This window comes from Vitis riparia, chromosome 13, assembly GCF_004353265.1.
Source record: "Vitis riparia cultivar Riparia Gloire de Montpellier isolate 1030 chromosome 13, EGFV_Vit.rip_1.0, whole genome shotgun sequence".
In the NCBI taxonomy this organism is placed as follows: Eukaryota; Viridiplantae; Streptophyta; class Magnoliopsida; order Vitales; family Vitaceae; genus Vitis; species Vitis riparia.
In genome coordinates this window covers 24,280,700-24,287,325 of record NC_048443.1, presented here as the reverse complement: position 1 = coordinate 24,287,325, position 6,626 = coordinate 24,280,700, and positions in this window count along the sequence as shown.

Here is a 6,626-nt window from a genome sequence, read left to right as displayed (position 1 = left end):
CATGATGGAATTACACCTGCCATTTATCATCGAGATATAAAGACGACTAACATACTTTTCTATGTTCATACATCTTCATCACGTCCCAAAAGAACTTATGTAAGAAACAAATATTCTGATAATACCAATTAAAATAAATGTTTTTTTAAGAATGTGTAATACTAATACCATGAGGGGGTAAAGGGTTGATGCGAATTACAAGACAGCTAAAAAGCTTGCTGAGAAAACTGCTAGTATGATAATTCCTGAAGCCTCGAACAGAGTAATAATGGGAATGTGGAAGCGAGTCTCCGAATAAGGGGGCACAAAAGGAGACTCCAAGATAGAGTACAAATAGAAATAAGGATGCTTCAAACTCAAAAGAAATCAAGCATACTACTAAATGGTTCTTCTTCTCATAGTAATGCATACTAGCTACACGAAAAAAAAATTAACACAAGTTTTTCCTGTTTGTTTCATGGAATAAATTAAAAGGACATCTTTTAGAAGTATCTGTTTCTTAACAGTTTCATTTTAAGATGAAAGAATGTCAAGGGCATTTGATTCATATGAATTACTGGAAGTGAAATAAAAAGAAATAAAAATGACAACATATGTAGAAGATCTCACCGATATACTTGATGGAAATTTAAGATCTTTGTGAAGAATGTTGGCAAATTGTCTTTTGCCTTGTCTTTCCCCTAATGGTGTATATCCATAAAGCATTTCATATAGAAGAATGCCTAAAGGGAACACAAAAGAGGAGGGATTGCTCAAAGCATTCCAAATTCTGATCCCAAATTATTAAACATTGTACCATTCACTTGACTTTCGAGATCGTTGGATCCTTAATAGAAGGGATAAGCGAGTTTCTTTGAACTGATCTTTTCGTTTCATAATCATCTTCAGCATAGGTAATAAATTTAGAACCATCCTTGTAACGTTCGTCTAGCATCTTTTCAAGTTCTTCCTCACTCAGCTCCTCTTATTTGGGGAAAAATGGAAGGTTATGGGCTTTTCCAGGTTCGTTCTTACCTTTTAGCCCTGTATTGAATTCATCCTACAAAAAATTTGTTCCCAAAGACGAAAAAACATAATTATCAATCTATAAAACACATTGATAGGATGAAGTAATGCTAGATAAATTATCAATCTTAACTTGTAGCCCTGTATTGAATTCATCCTCCAAAAAATCTGTTCCCAAAGACGAAAATACATAATTATCAATCTATAAAACACATTGATAGGATGAAGTAATGCTAGATAAATTATCAATCTTAACTTGTAGCCCTGTATTGAATTCATCCTCCAAAAAATCTGTTCCCAAAGACGAAAAACATAATTATCTAAAAGAAACGAAGGGGGATCCCAAACACACTGCCCCTTGCAATCAGAAGCCTTGTCACATACCTAAATGAAAAAAATGGAGTTTTAACCGGTCGACCGGTTATATTCAACCGGTTGGCTAATTATCTCAACCGGTAGCCACTGCCCCTTTTAGTTGCTGCATTGTCAAAGGGGCAGTGGCTACCGGTTGAGATAATTAGCCACCCGGTTGAATATAACCGGTCGACCGGTTCACATACTTTCTTGTGTGAGTATTTCTTGGTGCTTGGCATCAATAATTTGCCTCTGACAACACTGGAAATGCACTTCTCAAGGCTAAGCTTCATATATAATTCCTTTGGAATATCAAAAGCTTTTAATTCTTGGTAGTTATGGCCATGGATCCTATTCTTTCCCAACATATAATCTATGTCAACCTCAATAGTTGGTCTGCATTTGGTTTACCAGCCATTAGTAAGTGATGCCTATGTTTTCTAGAACCAAGGCATGACAATGTGGCAATATATCCTCTTTCAATGATAATAGCAGTCTCTTTGGACATTTGAGTGCATTGGCATTTGTTATATCTAATGGAAGCATCCAAGAATGAGAGCTGTTGATACTTGGTTGTGGAGTGTATCAATCAGTCTATTTGTGGTAAGGGAAAGTTGTTGCTAAGGCTCACCTTGTTCAGGTCCTTGTAATTCATCGAATTTGCCACTTTTGATTTCTCTCAGCACCAATACTATACCTGCCATCCATTAGGCATGGGGTTTCGTCCATTCCATTATCCAAATGGGTTTCATTGATTTCAATAGGCAGAAGATTTTCAGTCATTTTTACAATTATTGAATGAAAAGTGTATCTCGGTAGGCAGATTGGTCCCAATTTCTGGTTGTTGATTCCATGCTATAGGGCATCAGTATACTTGTAAAATGAAAGGTGCATTTCAGTAAGGACTCGTTGATCTCCTTCTGTATGGGGGTACTTCATCTATACAGGGGTACTGGGCAATGAGCACTTGTTTGATGATGATTGCATATTGTATTTGATGGAAAGCATGCCCCTTTGTGAAGAAAGTAGGAGGTTGCTATTAATGAATCTGGGAAAATTGTGTTTAAATTTACATGACCTTAATAAGTTGGCCAGGTCGTGAGATCAATTTTTTATTACAGTCATTATTTGATCTCTATTCAAGAATGTTTTTGTTTTTGCCTAGAACTATGTAGGTTAATATTTTTGCAGAGTTTTTTATAGACCTGGTGTTCTTTCTTTTGCAATTTAAGAGTATCTTGATGAAGCAATGTTGATCCCGAAAAATACCTCTGTTTTGATTCGCCGGGTTCCTGGACCGCCTCGCATGCCCATTGTGACTGAAAAGGACGAGTACTGTCTCAAACTTTTAAAGCTTAGTCATTGTATATCAGTCCTTTTTATGTTAAAGATGTCAGGGTGTTAGCTCTTTTAACTTATGTGTTACTTCCATAAGCTTAATGGTCTAGCCAGTATTAGTTACTTTGATTGCTTGTTAACCAGTGTTAGAGACAATTCTGGATAATCGTTTTCATCTTCCATTTGAGCTTTTAATTGTGGGGCAGATTCCAAGGATTTGGCTGATTGTATTTTTTTTTTCTAAATTTATTTTATTCTGTAGGCCTAAAGTGGAAAATCAGGAAGATGAAGCTCAACCAACAAATAGTAACTTTGTGGGTGCTGATTCATCTGCCATGAAATATGTAAGCTTTAGTTTCTGGTGTTCCTTTCTCATATTTTGGTTTTTTAGCAAGTGTCTTTTGTACTGTGTTGAAGTGGTAACCCATGTTTCAAATTTATAGCCTGATGATTCAGAGTGGGATGAATTTGGAAATGACTTATACGCCATACCTGAAGTGGTACCAGTTCAGTCAAGCAATCCAGTTTTGGATGCTCCTCCTCCAAGTAAAGCTGATGAAGACAGCAAGATCAAGGCTTTAATTGATACTCCAGCCTTGGACTGGCAGTGGTGAGATGTCTTGTTTTGTCACATTACTTGATTTTTTGATGATTGAATTTTAACTCTTACTAATACCTGTTATGAAACCTATTCCATTTGTTTCCTTGCATATGTTCTTATATGGGCGCATAGCGTACAGTGACTCACTTGATCAACATAGACGATGCAAAGGGATGCACTTAGTTTAACATGGAGCATAATTTTCAATGTTCATCTCCTGCTAAAAACGTAAGCTAGCATAGAGCATATCTTTTCTTTTCCTTTTTTATTTTTTTTCCCCTCTTTTTGTAAGTTTGAACATGGTTTGAGGGTATTCTGTGTATTTTAGACAAGGAAATGCACAAAGATCGAAGCGTTGACCGCGTTGACCGTGACAAACCGGTCGACCGGTTTATATACCGGTCGACCGCTTTGTCGGGGATGAGAATTTAAAGAGCCTCCCGCGCCTCAGTTTCTCACCCATTTCTTCTGGTTCTTCAACCGTTGTGCCGTTCCAGCTGCCCTCAACGGATTTTTGACGCCATTACAGCCTTCGGAGAGGGACGGATTGGATTTTGGAGGCTAGGGTTTTGGATTTTGGGACCCAGGGCTTCTCATTTGGGCGATTTCCTCCTCAGTTCGCGCGTCAGAACCTGCGTCAGTGACTTTCCGCACTTGAGGGCTTTCAGGTGTGTGTGCATCCCTCTCTTCAGGCTCGTCTCCTTCATCTTAGCCTTTCGGATGGCGCCTAGGAGAGAGTCAGCCGCTTCCAGGGCTCAGGGCAAGCGCCCTGCTGAGCCATCTCACCCAGATCAGTCCGAGGCTCGCCGAAAGGCGAGGTACGACACCGCTCTTTTCGGCTCTGTCGAAGACTACCAAAGATATAAAGAAAAATTCGCCAAGAGGAAAGTTGTTCCAGGGAGAAGCATCAATTTCTCCCAGCTTAAGTACTTTCGATTTGAGGAGTTATTTGGAGAGATGAAATGGCTGCCAGTGGTGACTATTTCGGAGCCTATCTTCCCGACTCTGATTCGCGCTTTCTACTCACGGGTGACCTACGGGGTTGGAGGACCGATCACTTCCACAGTCAGAGGAGTTGAGATCACCTTGAGTCCGGAGAGCATTTGCCGGATTTTGGATATACCATCAGTTGGACTGAGGGTGTATGAGTCGAAGGTGTGGCCAACGGTGCCGGGATTTGAGCCCAGAGAGGCTATCCAGAGGCTGTGTGGACTTGCTGATGGCCAGGTGATGGGCAAACCCTCTGCACATAGCCTGACAGTGATCAGCCGTATCCTGCATCACATGGTCTGCTCCATTCTGTTGCCACGCGGCGGACATCGAGACGAGGTATCCTACCTCGAGGCTTTCATAGTGGATTCCATTTTGATAGGGAGACGGATTCATGTCGGGTACCTGATGATGATGCATATGATATCTTGCTATGAGAGCAAGACCCGCGTGCTCCCCTATGGTCGCTTCCTCACGAGAGTATTCAAGGATGCCGGGATTGATTTGAGCCGCGAGACAGATTTAGAGACCCCAAGCACGTATGATACATATGACGAGCAGTCTCTGGGGCGGATGAAGTTTGAGAAGGCCCCTGATGGCTCTTGGATCAGGAGAGCTGAGCGACCACTGGCACAGGACCAGGGGCAGGGACAGATGCATCCCGGAGATGAGGAGGAGGACGAGATTCGAGAGATGGAGGGTGGGCTAGACCCTCAGAGGGACTTTGAGCATAGCATTCCTGAGTGTGACATTCCTCCTCCTGAGCCGATGATATCTGAGCCGGCATACACAGGTGGACCATCTGAGTCATTCTTCACTGAGCCTTCTCACGCAGAGATACCATTTCAGGCACCTGACGCACCTGATCATGTGCCTTGGATGGATTTATCCGCTCAGATCAGTTCTCTCGGGACTCGTATGGAGGAGCTTGCAGTCGTCAATGATAGTCGTTTCCACTCTATGGAGGATCGCATAGAGGAGTATCAGACCGGCTTCACATCGCAGTTTCAGCATCTCGATCAGAGACTTGGGCGTCTTGAGGAGCGTATGGATCAGCAGCATGAGGAGATGATGGCCTACCTTCGCTCAGTGTTTCCTCCACCTCCGCCTTGATATCTTCGAGACCCCCCCCCCCCCCCTTCGTTTTTTTTTTAGGATGTAGTGGGCACACACATGCATGACATTTCCATATCATTAGTCTTGTTTTGTGTATATGCGATATTATTATATATGATTATGCAACTCTTTTGAGATCTATACATGATAAGGTTGGGTTTTTTAAGGACCACATTACTATTGCTTGGTGTTTCATGTGAGCTTGTCTGTGGGTAAGCCTATGTCTTGATCTATGTTGGGAATAGTAACAAAGAGAAGTCATATGTCTTGATCTCATCGCCATATCACATACCATAATGAAAACAAAATGAAAAATATGAACCGGCCGACCGGTTATATTCTACCGGTTGTCCACTTATCTCAACCGGTAGCCACTGTCCCTTTTGGTTGCTGCATTGTCAAAGGGGCAGTGTCTACCGGTTGAGATAAGTGGTCAACCGGTAGAATATAACCGGTCGACCTGTTCATATTTTTGTGAGTTTCTCGTTTAGGGTGTGTTTGTGGTTTGTTTGGTTGCTGAGGAAATGTGGGAAACAAAGAGAATTGTGCATCTGATGTTGTAATGTTCTTGGAATTATGTTAAAAGAGTGTTAAAAAGGGGTGTTAGCTTTCAATTTTTTTTTCTTAATGTTGGCTCATGAGAAAAAGTGAGATAAACGAAGTGAAATATTTTATCTGTAGCTTTCAATTTATTATCGGATGGGCGAACTAAAAAACATCCACCACCTCCTATTCTGTGACCGAAGAAGATTTGAGATTAGAAAATGCACTGTCCTAAGATCATATGAAGTCTAGTATCTTTTTGTTTTTGTTTTTTTTGTTAATATCTATATTTACCTAAAGCTTTGATGACTGAAAGGAAAATTTTAAGAGCTGTCCATTTGATTGCTAAGAAAAGGATTCTAGATCATTGAATCAAAACCTCCACTCAATTGAGTGAAACACAACTATTTTTCTTAGTTTGGTTGAGTTTTCATATTTTGGAAACCAAAGCAACACAAAGCACAGAACTCATATTTATCTTCTGTTTTCCTCAGTTTCCTCATCAATCAACCAGAAATATCTGGAAAAATGGACTAACCCATGATTTGGAGTTGCAGTTATCAAGCTATTAAGTGAGTTTATTAAGATGATATTTTATAAAATTTAATACTTATTATTTAATGGTTTCAATTAACTTTTAGTTCCATCATTTTTTAATTATTAATTTAAAATATATTAC